Genomic DNA, 16,579 nt, shown 5'->3' with positions numbered 1-16,579 from the left:
ATACTTTTATTCGGATTAGCATTCTTTGGCTACTTCAAGCAATTCACGGTAGGGAGATATTTGTTCTTCGATAATTATGGGCCGATGGCGAAAGCAGGGCCGTAAAAAAATGTGGGCCGATTCCTAACGTAGTGCAGGTTAAATTATGTTGGACACAAATTTTTCACGGCTGTGTTCAATCGAAGCTCAATCTTTCAAATATTTTGCAGTGCACGAGGAATTGAACCCGCGTCACACGGGATCTTCACGTATTAGCGGCGAGAATTTGGAGTGGCGCCCTCTCGCGTGTAGTAGGATCTACACTGGAAAGTGTAGATCCGCGCATGAAAAACCGTAATGGGCTGGTCTGAGCTCCCTAGAGCTCCTCGAGGGCACCATACCGTTGCCCTCGAGAAATATATTGTCGTCTAGGAAATGAGCTCCTTGAATTCAATTTATCGCGAACGAAGACATCGTAAAATATATGTTTGAGATGCCCGTCATAAGCATACAACCATTGGGAACGAGAGCGAACAAACGGAAACACTGCAGAAGGCGTGTGGACACCGCCCGCACTGCAGCAGACGACAGGCGCGAGTCCGGGCCCTCACGTCACGCGAGCGGCGCTCGCAGCACCCCTTTAGGTCGTTCTCGGGGTTAATAGCAGCCCGACGCTTGAACGCACTATGCCACGAAAGCCTTCGGAGTAGGAGTGGGGTACAAAGGTCTTGATAAAAAAATCTGAAACTGGCCTCAGCGTGTGCACTCACCGCCGAGCAAAGGGCATGGCTAGATGGCGCTGTGTGTAGGGACGGACGTGTCGGAGAGGAGCCTGCGGGGGCCATGCACAGTTTATACGGATGAGGGCGCCATCCCAGATGTCTTCCAGTGCAGGAAGACAAAATAAATATCATCAAACTAAAGCCACATATCTATTCATCAAGGTTCTAGGCTCTGCAATCCAAGAAGGTGAAGGAATAAACCACTGGACTGAAAAAAAAATGCTGCACACGGGGAAACCAAACCACTCGGCTGATTGGGCAAACAAGGACCAGAAAAAACGAGCATCTGAAGCGCACGTTTGTGCAATATAGGAGCAGCTGTTCTGTCTGACATTTGTGCCTTTTCTGTTCTTATATTTCTGTTAGCCTTGCGAAATGCAGCGAGTTAAGCCAGTAGTTCTAAACTGCGCAATTCTCGCTTCACCTGAATAGAAAGCGACCACTATCGAAGCCGCGGAGTTGTTGAAGGTGTGGCAGTTTCATCACTTACATAGCATCATTACGAAGAAACGCTTCTGGTTTCTCAAGAGGAGATAACACAGCTCAATAAGATAAAAAAGTCTGAAGCAGAGCACGCAGAGATTGACCCCCAAAAAAGGAAACTGCTCATGAAACAATAAGGAATATCAAGGAACGCGAGTTCATGTCTGAGGAGGGCATGGAGGTGTTCGCTGCAGCGTTTTCGCCTGATATACCGCAACTCCCCGAGAGGGCAGGAAAAGACCAGCAAGGCATGTACCTATCCCAGATGCGTGCATTTGCGTTAACGCTTCACTTCTATTCTGAGTCAGCTTATGAGAATGCACGCTCGTAGTTTAATGAAGCACTGAAGAAATCCTTTTATTCGGATTAACATATGATAATAGCACTGTTCCATCAACGGGCATACTCTCTTCGCAGCTCAGTCAATCCCTTTCTTGACAAAGCTTGTCCAAGCCGCACGGAGACTCTGTACTGTACTTTGATTGTCGATGACATGTCAATCCGGAATCATGTTGAGCTTGTGGGCAACAAAGGGGTTAGATATGTGGACATTGGGACTGGATAGCTTGATGACAGTCTGCCAGAAGTCAACAATGCGTGCGTGTGTATGCTCGGTGGCTTGAACTTGCGACTTAAATTGCCAGTTAGGTATATTTAATTGATTCGTTTACAGGCGCAGAGAGAGACGAGCTAAGAAACCCGTCTATAGAAAAGCTAACGTCAATAGGTGTAAAGGTTGGTTCACTGACATTTCATGGCACTGTATCAAACATTGCCATGGCGAAGTTGCTCGGTGCATACCTCTGACCATACTCTGATCACTTTTCAACATCCCTTAAGAACTTGTGCGTCCGTAACAAAAAGTGTACATAATTTTGCATGCGTGTCACATGGTCAAGTTAATCCGTAATTCCTTGGGAACCGTCAGTCACTTGTTTGACGGTGATGACAGCTATGTGCAGCGGGCATACATAAAAGCGGTTGCAGCACTGTAACGAAAAGAAGGGCGTTGGCTAGACAATAAGCTGGCGAATACCCATGTGAAATGGGAAAAGCAGAAAATGAAGGTGAGGCTCGCAGTGCAGGCAATAAGTGCGTCAGTTGCCGATGCTCTCGAGTTTTACGACACTGAACTAAAGTTGCCCTAATTGAAAGGTGCAAGTGGTGCTGCAAGATTTAGAGGAATTTCTTACCAGCTTCTTGACATGCTCCACTCCAGAAATCGTTTCTCCAAGTCGTGCAAGGTACCGTTGAGTAAGCAAAATGAAGCTTGATGGAGGGTGTTCTTTTGCAAAGCCAAAGCATGCATAATGGCTGTGAAACACCCGAAAGGGCAACCCATCTTAGAAAGCGCAAAGAAGACTCGATTTGCTCATTTGCTCGTGAACATAAAAAGCACTGCAAGAGTATTTCAAAAGCTGGTAGGTCAAGCCTATCTCATGTGCATCCTTCTTCAGTAACTACAAGGCAACCACACCAAAGGCGAAGTATATGCAGAATACTAAAAAGATGCCAAGCAAATATCATAACGAAAGCACAAAACAGTGCACAAGTTACGGAAAACTATAAACACTAGTTTCTGAAACTACAAGGTACGTCAAGTTGCTGAAAATGTGGAGCACACCCCATTAACACATAAATTCTTTAGAAGTGCACAGCCACACAACATATAAAGATAGAATACGTGGTGATTCTTGTTAAATTTCACGGCGATTCTGAAAATCGCCTGTGACAGATCGCCTGCACTCTTAAAAATGGGAGCGAGAAAGGAGCAACCAGCTGTTTTTCTCCTTCACACGTACTTCTCATGTCGCGCCCTCTTGTGGCAATCAAAAAGGGCGGAGCGTTTCTTCGTTGCGTACGTACCTTGCGTCGCCGCCGCTGGTGACCTGAACATTGGCTACAATAACTTCGATTGTGCGGAAAGTAATGCTAAGTAGAATAACCTGAGGTCTAAACCTTTCATGGCAAGCCCACCAGCGAAGGCTTCTCTGTGATGCATCATGTAGCGCACACGACACTACAGAGATAGGAAGCAACGACCAACAATAGAATATATATCTTCTAAAAGGCATGGTACAAGCAAACATACAAAAAAGTATCCAGAAAATAAATTTGAAAAAGCTTTTACAAACTGCTCACTTCGGCGTTGCAGTATTGCACGTGCGGTTGTCGGCATCTGTGAACGCCGTACGCCTGCTCGCACGCACCCGCTTTGCAGCGGCGTGCGGACGCCGTGGATAGCGGATTGTTTGCCATTTCTGCACGAAATTAGGAGAGAAAACGTTGAAGCGATCTCAACAGAATGTATTTTGTAAACGTCAGCGGTTCTTGAAGCGCCATCCACTACGGGTTCGAAGTGAAAGGCTCAAATCGCTGCCGCCACCGTGTAGATAATTGTAAGTCGCTAGCCAAAAGCATTCATTATAGTGTGGTTTTATATTAACAGGTATGTGCGAATTTACCGTGCCTATCAGGTGACTATACCCAAACAAGTATTCTGTCGATATATATTGCTGAACTACATATAGGTGAATCAATGGTTTTACTGTACAGATACCTCAACACTCTCGCAGTCCGTTAACTTTCTTCCATATTCCTCAGTCGTTCTTCATAATCAATTTTGCTGTGAGCTTCACTCACTGGAAGATTTGTACAGCCCACATCACCTTGCACAGCTTGATTTGTAGTCTTGCCGTGAGCACCCAATGCGAGGCGACCCACTGACCTTTGGTTCCCATCGAGTCTTGATTGTACCCCTGATTTCAAGCAAACAGCCGCATTTCGAAAAGTAAGTCCTGGAACCATTACGCTTTCCACATACCCCGGAGCACCTTGGACGTATTGTATCCCCGTAGCGTTCTGTGCTTCATTACGGCTGCATTTCTCTTCCCCTTCACTGTTATTGTTCTTTGCTGTGTTTCCATATATTTATTGCTTTCGTTTATCTATATACCAAGATATTTATATTCTCCTACCCGAGGTATTTCCTTGTCCTGTATTGCCAATGTCGGTTCACTGTTTTCATTGAACACCATAACACCTGATTTTCTAACACTAAATTTCATACCAATATTGTTGCCTTCCTGTCCACAGATATTAGCCAGACGTTGCAAATCACTTTGCTTGTTAGTTAGAAACACAATGTCGTGCGCATAAAATAAACCAGGAAGCTGCTGTTATACTACTGTACCCGCCTGTTTGTATGAGAGATTAAACGCGATATTACTTCCTTCTAGCAACCTCTCAATCCTCACCATGTACATCATAAACAGCATGTTAGCTTTTTTTCGTCAGCTTTTTCGTCAGCTTTTTCGTCAGCTATCGGGCCGCGCAGTAACTCTACGGTTTAATACTTTAAAGCCTCTCCAAGAGGCCCGTAGTTTACATAAGCGCACGTGTGTGTGTGTGTGCGCGCGACGCCTTGATCTATGAATACGCCTATGTTTACGTAATCAACTCTGCGATGTTCTAGCGATTCCATTCCTTTTCGCGCTTCAACAGTGCTTAGAGCGACGCTCCGCCCGAGTTATTAACACGATCACCCAGCCGTGAACGGTGGGTGTTAAGCGTGGCAGTCGAGCGGAAGGCATAGCTACAAAATTGTGTCGTACTTGCACCTGGTTCCTTCTACGCGCCAAAGAAAGCTTAGCGAGATTCCTTTTTCTTTCTTGCAAATATCAGTAACGTACACTATCCTTATGACGCGTGCGTTGGTTTGCAGATGTGAAGTAGTACAGTTCCTAGGCCTAGCCGCATCCATCGCTTCACTTGCCTGGAGTCGGCCATGTTGCTTTTGGAGAGGGAGAAACCGTTGCTCCCACGCATGAGGGAGGACATTCGCTCTATTTAAAGACGAATTTAGGGGACATCGCCGTTTCTCTCTTAATGGAGCTAGGGTCACTCCTTTCTTCTTAGAGTGTAATTCTTGTCCTTGAGCTGCATTATTCGAAGATGTGGACAAAACTGGTACAACAAATGAAAACCCATATTCAACAAATTAAGGAAAATTCACTAACTTCTTAATTTAACTTGCTTGCGGCAGATAGGAAAAACACGGGAACTGCAGGAGATGGATAATAAAGAGAATGAGAAAAACGAGAACAAGGTGAAAGCAGCAGCCAACGTTTCGACAAGTGGACTGATCTTTTGAATGCTACATATGCTCTACTCGACACAGTATATATAGGTACGACTTTTCTAAAGGGCGGAGAGGGCGAAGCGGGTGGGCGAGGCACCTACCGAGGGTGTGCTGGCGGCGAGTGTGTAAAATTCAAAAGAGCCCTAGTGAATGTCGGTGGAGGAATGTGAGGTAGCGCCGTGTGTGAGCCCGTTGACGTTTCACTGGAGTTGTTTTTCGTGGAAGGGGCATAGAAAACGGGGCGGGGGGGGGGGGGGCAGCTATTCCCTTTTGCTTAAGGTAAGGGAACTATCGTGTCTCTTAAAGAGATAATAGAAGTCGTGGCTAAAAATGGCGCTCGTGAAAAAAAGAATAAATATATAAATAAAGGACGCAAGGAAGGAGTGAAAGAAAAAAAGGACGTTGGAGAATTATTGACAACCCGATACGGCACATATGTAATTTGTTAATTGTAGCCAGTGAGTTTGCAAAACGTATCCCTGCAAATGGATTTCCACTATTATCCCACTTTCGAGATATTCCCACATGTACATGTTTATTTTCATCGGGTGACCACGTTTCACCGCCTAAGAAATGTTATCGCACAGCAGAGGACGCGTTTGCATGTATAGGAAGTGTGTGGAATGTTATCGATGGTTCCATCCACATTCTGTGACTGAACCTTGGTAATCTGATTGCATGTGTGAGCGACGCGAATAATGTAGACTTTGTGGAAGGCAAGCGGGTCCGAGCGATTACTCTGGAACATTCGACGACTGATGTATAAAAGCCGACGCGCTTGACCCACTGATCAGATTTTCGACGATCGCCGACTATGTTCGCCGCTATCGTTGTGCTTTAAGCGTAGCTTGTTCTTGTGGGCACAGCGTCGCCCAATAAAAGTTAGTTTTGTCTTTCACAGTATTGCGACTGTGTTCTTTAACGTCACTACCACGTGACATCTGGTGGAGGTGCTACTGCATTCATGTACCGAGCGCCCCCGCAAAGCCGCGATCCAAGCCCAGAGCCCAACGACAACACTAACGTCGCCAAAGGCCTGCGAGCAAGCCGTAGGCAGCAAGGATTGCGACTGGAATACGGACCTCTTCCCCAGAAGACCAGAGGGATCAAGCTCATGTCAGAAACCCCAATGGCTGCCCCAGCGTCCCCCGTTCTGCTGCAACAAGCTGAGGACCCACCAAACTTTCATGAATCATCGTCTGAAGATCCAGAAACCTGGCTTGAGACATATGAAATAATCGTGACTTTCAACAACTGGGATTCCGGCGACAAGCTGCGGCATGTATACTTCGCCTTAGAACACACCGCCAGGACGTGGTTTGAGAACCGGCAGTCGAGCCTGACAACGTGGGACCTGTTCCGTAGCGCCTTCCTGCGGACCTTGACGAGCGTCGTGCGTAAGGAAAGGGCCGAAGCTATGCTAGAAGCCCGAGTACAACTACCCAGCGAAAACATAGCGATCTTCACCGAGGACAAGACGCGCCTATTCCGCCACGCCGACCGCAACATGTTCGAGGAGAAAAAGCTTCTCCTACTCATGCGGGGCGTCAAGCAAGAACTTTTCTCCGGAATGATATGAAATCCACCGAAAACGGTCGAAGAGTTTCTTCACGAAGCCATAAACACCGAGAAAACTCTGGAAATGCGGAACCGGCAATTCAACCTCAGCGCAAGCCCAGCAAACTACGCCGAAGTCCAATCCTTGGCCACCGACGATTTACGCGAGACCATTAGAGCGGTCGTGCGAGAGGAAATTCAGAGGATGTTCCCGAGATCCCAGCCTCAGGTTGCGTCGATCGCGGACGTCGTGAGAGAAGAAATCCAACTGTCACTGGAACTTCCCGAAGGTCAGCCGAAATCGCCACAGACCCGGCCTGAAGCGATGACCTACGCTGCCGTCGCCCGCCGTCAAAGTAACTCTGCGCCAGAGCATTGTAACGACGGAGTTCCGCCGTCCAGCGCCGCCGCCAGCTCGCTCACCCGTCGTCCAGCGAAGCTACCCAAGGAAGACAGACGTCTGGCTCACCCCTGACCATCGGCCGCTTTGTTACCACTGCGGAGAAGCGGGTCACGTCTACCGGCGATGCCCATACGGGGAAAAGGGACTGCGAGTGTTCGCCGTTAACGTGCTGTGATCACAGACTGGCGAACGACCTCGCGATATCGCCGACTACCTCGTCGCTACTCAGTGGAGCTCTCGACGACCGTCCCGTTTGCCATCACCAGGCCGGTACCTGTCGCCGCAGCACCGTCCATACACCGGCCCAGCCCGGAGCCGCTCTGCGAGCCAACATCCGGAAAACTAAAAGCAGAAACCGATGGAGGTGCGGTTGCTGTTCGTCGAAATGACGAAGACCCTCGGCCCCCGACCAGGACACCGAAATGACTATCTCGACGACATAACAACCACACGCCGCCGTCCCGACGAAGTCTAGAAGCAAAGAATACGCCAAGGAAAGACCACCTGACGACGCCACGTACCAGCCAAAGGTCTACGCAACGCAGGCGTGATCCGACACCAAGGCCTAATTGTAACGCAAGACAAAGAACCACCGACCCCGACGTGCTTCTCGACGGACACGCAGTCACCGCCTTAGTGGACACAGGGGCCAATCACTCCGTCATGAGTGGACACATCGCCGACCAGTTAAATAAAGTTAAGACTGCATGGGAAGGCCCTCGAATTGGGACCGCCGGAGGACACCTCATTACGCCGTCGGGAATCTGCACGGCAAGAATTGCAGTTCATGACCGGACTTACCCAGCCACCTTCGTTATCATCCAACAATGTTCAGGAGACTTCATTATAGGTGTGGACTTCCTGAACCAACACAGCGCGGTCATCGACCTGAAGTCGAAATCGATAAAGCTGTCGGAAGATAAAGCGTTACCACTGGAGAGCTCTCGTAGTCACCACGCCTTGAGCGTGCTCGAAGAACAAATGGGCAACCCGCCGCGCTCCAGCATTATTATTTCCGTCGGCACCAAAACACCCGCTACGTAGAAGGCGTCATCCAGGGCGACCAACATCTACTGCTCGACCGCGAAAGTTGCGTCGCTAGAGGGATCGCTGGACTGCACGGAAGAAAAACGAAGGTGTTGCTGGCAAAATTGAGCCAGGAGTTCAAGCACCTCAACAAAGGCTTGACAATCGCGTACATCGAGGAAATTGTGGAAACCAACAATACGTTTGTCCTCTCCGATTCTGCCGCACCTACCATGACGACCATAGTTCGCAAACCAGATTTCGACATAAATCCAAGTCTCCCCATAAGTAAGCAGCAACAGATCAGAAGTCTTCTACGACGATACAGAGAGTGTTTTTTGACGTCATCGAGGATTCGACAAACACCAGTCGAAAAGCATCGTATAATAACTGCAGAGGGCGCTCGACCACTCCGCTAGAGCCCTTACCGAGTTTCGACGTGAGAACGTGAAGCTATTAGGCAACAAGTCGACGAAATGCTGCGCGATGACATCCTTCAGCCGTCGAACAGCCCATAGGCATCTCCGGTAGTCTTGGTGAAGAAAAAGGACGGAACGCTACGTTTCTGCGTCGATTATCGTCGACTTACCAAGATCACGAAGAAGGACGTATTCCCCCTCCTACGGATAGACGACGCATTGGATCGGCTCTGCAACCCTAAATACTTCTCATTGCTGGACCTCAAGTCTGGCTACTGGCAACTAGAAGTCGACGAGAGGATTCCCGAGAAGACCACCTTCATCACGCCAGACGGCCTCTACGAGTTCAACGTCATGCCATTCGAACTTTGCTCGGTGCCTGCAACGTTTGAGCGCGTCACAGACACGGTGATAGCAGGATTGAAATGGCAGACGCGTCTTGCTTACTTGGATGACGTCCTTGTTTTCGCCGGAAATCTTGACGATCACCTTAGGCTGCTTGCGACAGTATTAGAGGCCATCAAGTCATCAGGGCTCGCTCTGAAACCGGAACAGTGCCGCTTCGCTTACGATGAGCTTCTGTTCCTAGGCCACGTAATCAGCAAATCTGGAGTCGGCCCCGACCCGCAGAAGAGAGCTGCCATAGCAAAGTTCCCGCAGCTCCGCAAGGCAGTGCGTGGATTCCTTGTCATGTGTTCCTACTATAGGCGCGTTGTCAAGGCATTTTCACGCCTTGCGGAGCCCCTAACACATATAACCCAATGTGAAGTCGAGTTCAAGTAGTAAATGTCGCAGGCCAAAGCATTTCAATAACTCAAACGACGCATGCAGTGCCGCCGGTACTTGCACACTTCGAAGAGGAAGCCGATAACGAAATCCACACTGACGCCAGTAGCCTAGCCCTCAGTGCCGTCCTAGTCCAGAGGGAAGACGGACTTGAACGGGTGATATATTATGCTAACCGGTCGCTCTCAAAAGCGGAAGGCAATTATTCCAGGACTGAAAAAAAATGCCTCGCCATCATTTGGGCTACAGCAAAATTTTGTCCTTACCTATATGGCAGGGCATTCAACTAGCCAGCGATCATCACGCGTTGTGTTGGCCAGTTAACTTAAAGGAACCTTGAGGACGGCTGGCGCGGTGGAGCCTCAGCCTGCAAGAACATGACGTCACGGTAATCTACAAGTCCGGACGAAAACACTCTGACACCGACTGCCTATCACGCGCCCCATCGATCACCCGCCGCAAGACGACGAGGGCGACGATGCCTTCCTTCGAATAATAAGTGCGGAAGACATCACTAAAAAGCAACGAGCCGACCCGGAGCTAAAAGGCCTCATCAAGTATTTGAAAGAGAACACCGACGTTGTACCTAGGGCATTTAGGCACGGATTGTCTTCGTTCAGGCTACAAAACAACCTGCTCGGGAAGAAGATCTTCTCACCAGTAAGCGCCAACTACCTACTTGTTGTTCCGTCAGCGCTGCGTCCAGAAGTTCTACACGCCCTACATCACGATCCAGCCGCTGGGCACCTCGAATTCTCCCGGACGCTGTCGAGGATAAATGAAACGAATTACTGGCCGCGTCTGACCATCGACGTCGCCCGTAACGTTAACACATGCCGAGAATTTCAGGGACGCAAGACATCACCGGCAAGGCCAGCGAGATTACTCCAGCCGATTGAACCTCCTTGCCGACCACTTCAGCAGATTGGGATGGATTTGTTGGGACCGTTTCCGATGTCAACAGCCGGGAATAAGTGGATCGTCGTGCCGACGGACTATCTCACCCGCTTTGCTGAAACTAAAGCTCTGCCGAAAGGTAGGGCAGCCGAAGTGGTAAAATGCTTCGTCGAGAACATCCTCCTGCGACATGGTGCGCCAGAGGTCATCATCACCGACAGAGGAACGGCCTTTACAGCGGAGCTCATCCAAGCCATTCTGCAATACAGCTAGACAAGCCACAGGAGGACAACTGCCTACCACCTGCAGACGAATAGTCTCACGGAGCGCTTGGATAAGACCTTCGCCGACGTCGACGTTGTACGTCGACGTCGAACACAAGACCTCGGATGCCGTTTTGCCGTACGAAACCTATGCTTACAAGATGGCGGTGCAAGAAACAACGCAGATGACGCCGTTAAAGCTGGTTTACGGAAGAAACCCGATGGCGACGCTCGACAGCATGCTGCCACACGTCACTGACGAAGAGAATCTTGATGTTGCTACCTGTCTTCAGCTCGCCAAGAAGCCCGACAGCTGGCCCGCCTACGGATCAAGAACCAGCAGCGTACCGACAGCCGGCACTACAACCTCCGACGGCGCTACGTCGAATACCAGCCCGGCCACCGTTTTAAGGTACGGACACACTGGCGTCAAAACGCGCGCGGCAAGCCGCCGGTGGAAAGAACGCCGCGCGGCAGAGAGGCCACATCGGTTGTGCGCGCGGCGGCCGCCGCGGTGGACGTGACAGCGCTGATCTCGCCTTGTCTCGAACTGCGCGAGCATAGGCGCGATATCGCGGTTGTCGCGCGCATTTTCCTTGCTCGGTTAGCAGACCAGCTCCTCGTCCCTCGTCATCTACCGCGCTGATCACGTTGATTCCTGCAATGGCAGATGCAGACGGCGATGTTCTGACGACGATGAGCGTTTTGGTCATTGTGTGTTCTCTGCTGTTGCGACGGCGGCGCGCGCAAAAGGCACGCAGACGAAGGTTTTGGGTGCACCCCTGCTGGCGCTACCGAGACGCTGAGGGGCAAGCGAATGTTTTGCTTCCCCGGCTGCGCGCCCAAGATGAAGGCTTCTTCCGAGAGTGAGTGATTATAACCTTTTTAAACGCGTAGTGTGCCGTGTGTGTGACGTGATAGTGATGTCTTTGATTCTTGATTATAGCTTCCTTCGGATGCCGCCGAGCTCGTTCGACACACTGCTCCACCTAGTTCGGCCTGTGATTGAGCGGCAGGACACTCCGTTCAGGCGGTCGATATCCGCACACGATCGACTTGCCATGACAGTAAGCTGTCCGAAAGTCCTCGACCCGGTACTGTCCCGTCACAGTGCCTGATCAGCAGTCCCTCGGAAAATATTGTGTAAAACATACCGCATGAGCACTGTGTGATGCAACTCACCCCCTCTCCTCCTCATTTATCCTTGGAGACGTATGTGATGAGAATACGCTTTTCAGATTTCTCGCAAACGGCGACACAATGTGAAGTTTGTCGTTCAACTTCGTGACAGGACGATCAACGGCTGGAATGATCGTAAGAGAAACCTGTGCTGCATTATGGGAAATACTTCAGCCAATCTATGTAAGATTTCCACAAACAGCAGAAGAATAGAGAAAAGTAAGTGCACTGCAGTCCGTTTTGTTACTGCGGAGAGAGTTTATAGTGTGGACAAGCGTCCAGCTTGCCTTTCTTTACCTCATTTGTTATGCTACTGACTTCCCCAATGCCCCCTGCGTACTGACTTTTCAAATGTGTTGAACTCCGGCATCTCATAACGCATAAGACAGCTATTGTTTTGTCACAGTCTCATATTATATTGCCTCCCGATCACTCTTTCAGATTGCCACAGACATGCTTGTCGACTGGAATTTTCCCAACTGTATTGGATGTATTGATGGAAAGCATGTGAGCATTGAATGTCCTGCAAATTCATGGTCACGAAACTTGAATTACAAGAAGTCGTTCAGCACAGTCCTCATGGCAACATGCGACGCCCATTATGGGTATGGTGCATTCATGGCAAAACACAACTTTTGTTAAACTACTCGTTAATGGTGCATTTTTCTTGTGAATCATGAAAACAGTGTATTAGATTCATTGAAAGAGAGAGCTATTGTATGCACTGAAAGAAAAGAGGACAGTTCAATGGTGTAAGTTACATGACAAATTTAGGAGCATAGCGTAGACAGGTGTATGATTACAATGGTTTGCTCACGCAGGTTGACAGTAAACATATTTGGTTCTGCACAAATAGCAGCAGATGTTAAGATGGTAATCTGAGTTGTGATTGTGGTGGCATGTATATTTAGTCAAACTATAATGCAGCGCAGATATCACTGTTACGAGACTTGAACGCAGTAGTGACTTCAGCAGGAGCAAGGTGAAAGTCATGTGCTACATCAGATGCTAAATGGGCTACACTGAAACTTCTTGCTTTGTTTCAGATTTGTGTATGTGGACGTTGGTCACTACGGGGGAGAAAGCGATGGAGGAGTTTTCTTCAGAACGAAGTTGATGCGCATATTGGGCGAGCGCAGATTTGGGATCCCCCCAGCAGCAACAGTTGGCTCAGCAGGACTGATACCATACTTGATGGTGGGCGACGAGGCCTTTCTATTGAAGCCTTACCTCATGCGGCCTTATCCTCGACGTGGCAAGTTGCTTCAATTACTTTTAACGCTCACGTGTTCCTCTGATTGCCGAGATGAAATATCAATGCAGCTGTACTGTGTTACTGCTGCCAATGTTTTCCTTAGTAGATACAGTTTCGTGCAATGCATGCATACGGTAAAAATGGTCAATTTCTACAAAACATTTACAAATGCAGTCTAGCCTGCATGCATGTACATAGCAAGTCCTACAAGGAAAGGTTGTTTCTGCATGTAAAAAGAAATAGTGCAGAGGACTAAATTTCGTGTATGCAGTGCAATATGAGTGTATTAAAATACTTTATTACTGATAATTTACATGTTATGTTGCATTTTGTGTGAAAGCAATAGTATGATGCAGTAATAAAATGTAATGCCGACATACAAGGTTTAATTGCATGATTGTAAGCAAATGCATGAGCACTTTTAACCTGTTTTTCTGAGAAGATAATATACTGAAAATCACAAGTTGTGCAATGCAGCCAAAGGTGGCCCAATGTAGCATTTCTTTAGCACAACTTAAGCATGCAAAAAATGAATAAAAACCCGTATAATATCAGTTTATGTAGCATTTCAAATTGGCTGCACTGGAAAGAGGCACCCAGAGGACATTAGATGTAGGAACAGTTTTTTTTCTTTTCAAGTTGTATTCAGTGGGTGCCACAGCTGCCAGGTATTTCAATGATTTGAAATTAATGCTATTGCATTTTTCATCTAAGTATGTACATGTATGCTGTAATTTTAATGCCCTGACCTTTTGTTTTTTCTAGCTCTTCATGCCTACAGGGTCAGACAGTACAGCGAGTACTTGAAGAGGGCAGTGTTCAATTACCGGCTGAGTCGTGCAAGGAGGCTCATAGAAAACAGTTTTGGTATCCTGGCTAGTATGTGGCGAATACTGAAGAGACATTTTCGAGCGTCAGAAGAAACCACTGAGAACATTGTAATGGCATCTGTGGCGCTTCACAATTTTCTGATGAAAGATTCGGTGTTCTCAAGGACAACGTACAACCCTCCTGGATTTGTTGACCATGAAGACTGGGAGGGAAATGTCGCAAATGGGGCATGGAGGAACGACAGTAGTGCCCTTCCTGAATGGACAGACCAGGGGTACCACTCTGCTCGGTAATTACTGTTTCCATGAAGGCATGAAATCAGTAATAGTTTGCATTTCCTGTTTTATTTACATTAAAGCAATTGAAGCTCATCAATAACAAACAGCGAAACCTTCAAAACATTTCATTTAACTTGATCATTTAACACATGACATAAGATCTTGTTCATTAGAGTTTGCGTTAAGAGTTGTAACAGTGCAAAAATACATGCGGAGTGAATGTTTTCAACGAAGTCAGTGGGTACAGCTAACGACGAGGAGTAAAACACACCAATTAGAACTGTGACCTCAGTCAGACAGGCAGATTAAGCTGAAGGAAAGGGTTGAACATCTCGTGCTTTTCTCTGTTACAGGGCTGCATTGGAAGTAAGGGATAGACTGGCATCCTACTTCATGAGTGACGGGCAGGTGCCATGGCAGGAAAGTGTCGTGACCCGTGCAGGACGGCAGGTAATTTCCGATAACAGGCAACTACTTGTCAGCATGCACAAACACTATCGTGTCAAAAGAAAGCCGAAATTGCTTGCGTTTCATAGAACAATATTATCGATTGCTTGCACTTTACATTTCATTTATTCATACTGCTCCATTTCGGCTTCATACAGCACCTTGTGGATTTTGAATGTTACCTTGCATCTTCTTTTATTTGGTAGCATCCTCAGCTTAGCAGCTATCCAGTTTACTGCCTCGTGACGGTCATCTGTCGGTGCAGGCATTTCTTTTTTTTTTTTTAGTTCTAACAGCGTAGCTGAGCAGCTGCCCAAGACCTCTTTCACCGCTTCGTCGAAGCTGTCAGACTGCCTTCTTTTGGTCCTGCATATAAATATATCAGCGCAATGTTTTCTTGCAATCACTGATTATCATTCAAATACTGCAGGAAATGTGAACCATGCCAGTACCGAGAGGAAGGTCCATTGGATGCTCGCCTTTTGGCAGACCTGCAGTACAGGCCACATCATTACACTCAAGAAATGCAGTGGAAAAGTATTTCTGCGTCCAATCAAAGAAAGTGCGCACAGCTTTCTTACCCTGGATCTGGGGCAGCGGCTCCTGCTTATGAAGTTGACAACCTGCCTCAAAAAAATGTTTGTTATGGTGTCATATTCCGACACAAGGAAGTGAACACTGACTTACCCTGAAGAGCCAGCAGCAGATGCCGCACCTTCTGATGTGCTGGGGAGGCTATAGAAAAAATAAATATGCTGCCATTTATGCCGTGCAAGAAACATTTTGTCTACTTGCAATGCTATGAAAAGGAGCAAGACACATCACACTCATCTAGTACCCGAAAGCTTGGTTTCACACTTTGTTGCAGTTTTTAGATGTGCAGTCCTTAAATAGGACACTTAAACGTTTTTCCCAGCGCATCGCGATGCAGTGTTGAGTGTGTGATTCACTTGAAACTGCACACCTGCAGCGAGTCATGACAGCAACTAAGCCAAGATCTGTATGCACATAAAACTAATCCTTTTCTATGGGAGTGCAGCATAACAGTGCATAATAGAGTGGACCCACTCTTATACGTGAAAGGCTTGTGGAAAGGGTGTATTGATATGGAACCTGTGATGCACCACAGCTAGGAAAACTGAAAATCACCACCCACCTCAAATCGTCTTCATCAGTAAAGTCATTGGGGCTGTCAGAGTACCTGCATTATATAAAGACATAGGATGTTACTACTATTGGTGGATAATGACACCACAATTAGTAGAGCTTACATTTCTTGAAAAAGCGTAGCAGCCGGGCTTGATATACAGCAGCACAGGTGAATGTAATGACAATGTTGTACATAAACTGTTTCCCTGCAGTAACCGTTATGGTAAGCAAACAATGAGGTGCACACCTGGCCACCAGACTCGGACTGGAAGGGCTGTTTGATGACAGTGGAGATGGCAGAATGGAGCTGCACAAAAGCACAGATGCATAACAAGTTAAATCACTTGAAGCTTTATAAACTGAAGTTACACTTATGGAAACAAGACTTAACGTACACGTCCTCTTCTGGGGGCACATTTGATGAAGACCTGAACTATAAAATTTGAGGTGTTTTGATGCAATCCTGCAGATTTCTCGCCAGGAAAAAGGTAAAGTGAAAACTACAATACCGAAGCTACCAGCGCAGCTGAAGGGAATAAATTCTTAAAAACACAGATGCTTGGGCAGTCAAAGCAGGTAAAAAGATAATAAACACGAAGAAAGCGGCTTAAGAAAGACTGGTAGGACAGGTGACAGTAGTGAAGTTATCGATGCCAGGCTTGAGTTGGCGCAGATGGCTACCCAACTAAGTTGCCTTTTTTTTT

The 16,579-nt window shown here is 47.6% G+C and overlaps 1 pseudogene; it reads left to right on the top strand.

Annotated features, from left to right (window-relative positions):
- Positions 1-12,044: 12,044 nt before the first annotated feature.
- Positions 12,045-15,231, top strand: LOC140213427 (uncharacterized; annotated as a pseudogene).
- Positions 15,232-16,579: the final 1,348 nt, after the last annotated feature.

This window comes from Dermacentor andersoni, chromosome 10 (genome assembly GCF_023375885.2).
Source record: "Dermacentor andersoni chromosome 10, qqDerAnde1_hic_scaffold, whole genome shotgun sequence".
Classification (NCBI taxonomy): Eukaryota; Metazoa; Arthropoda; class Arachnida; order Ixodida; family Ixodidae; genus Dermacentor; species Dermacentor andersoni.
This window is presented reverse-complemented; position numbering and strand designations above follow the sequence as displayed.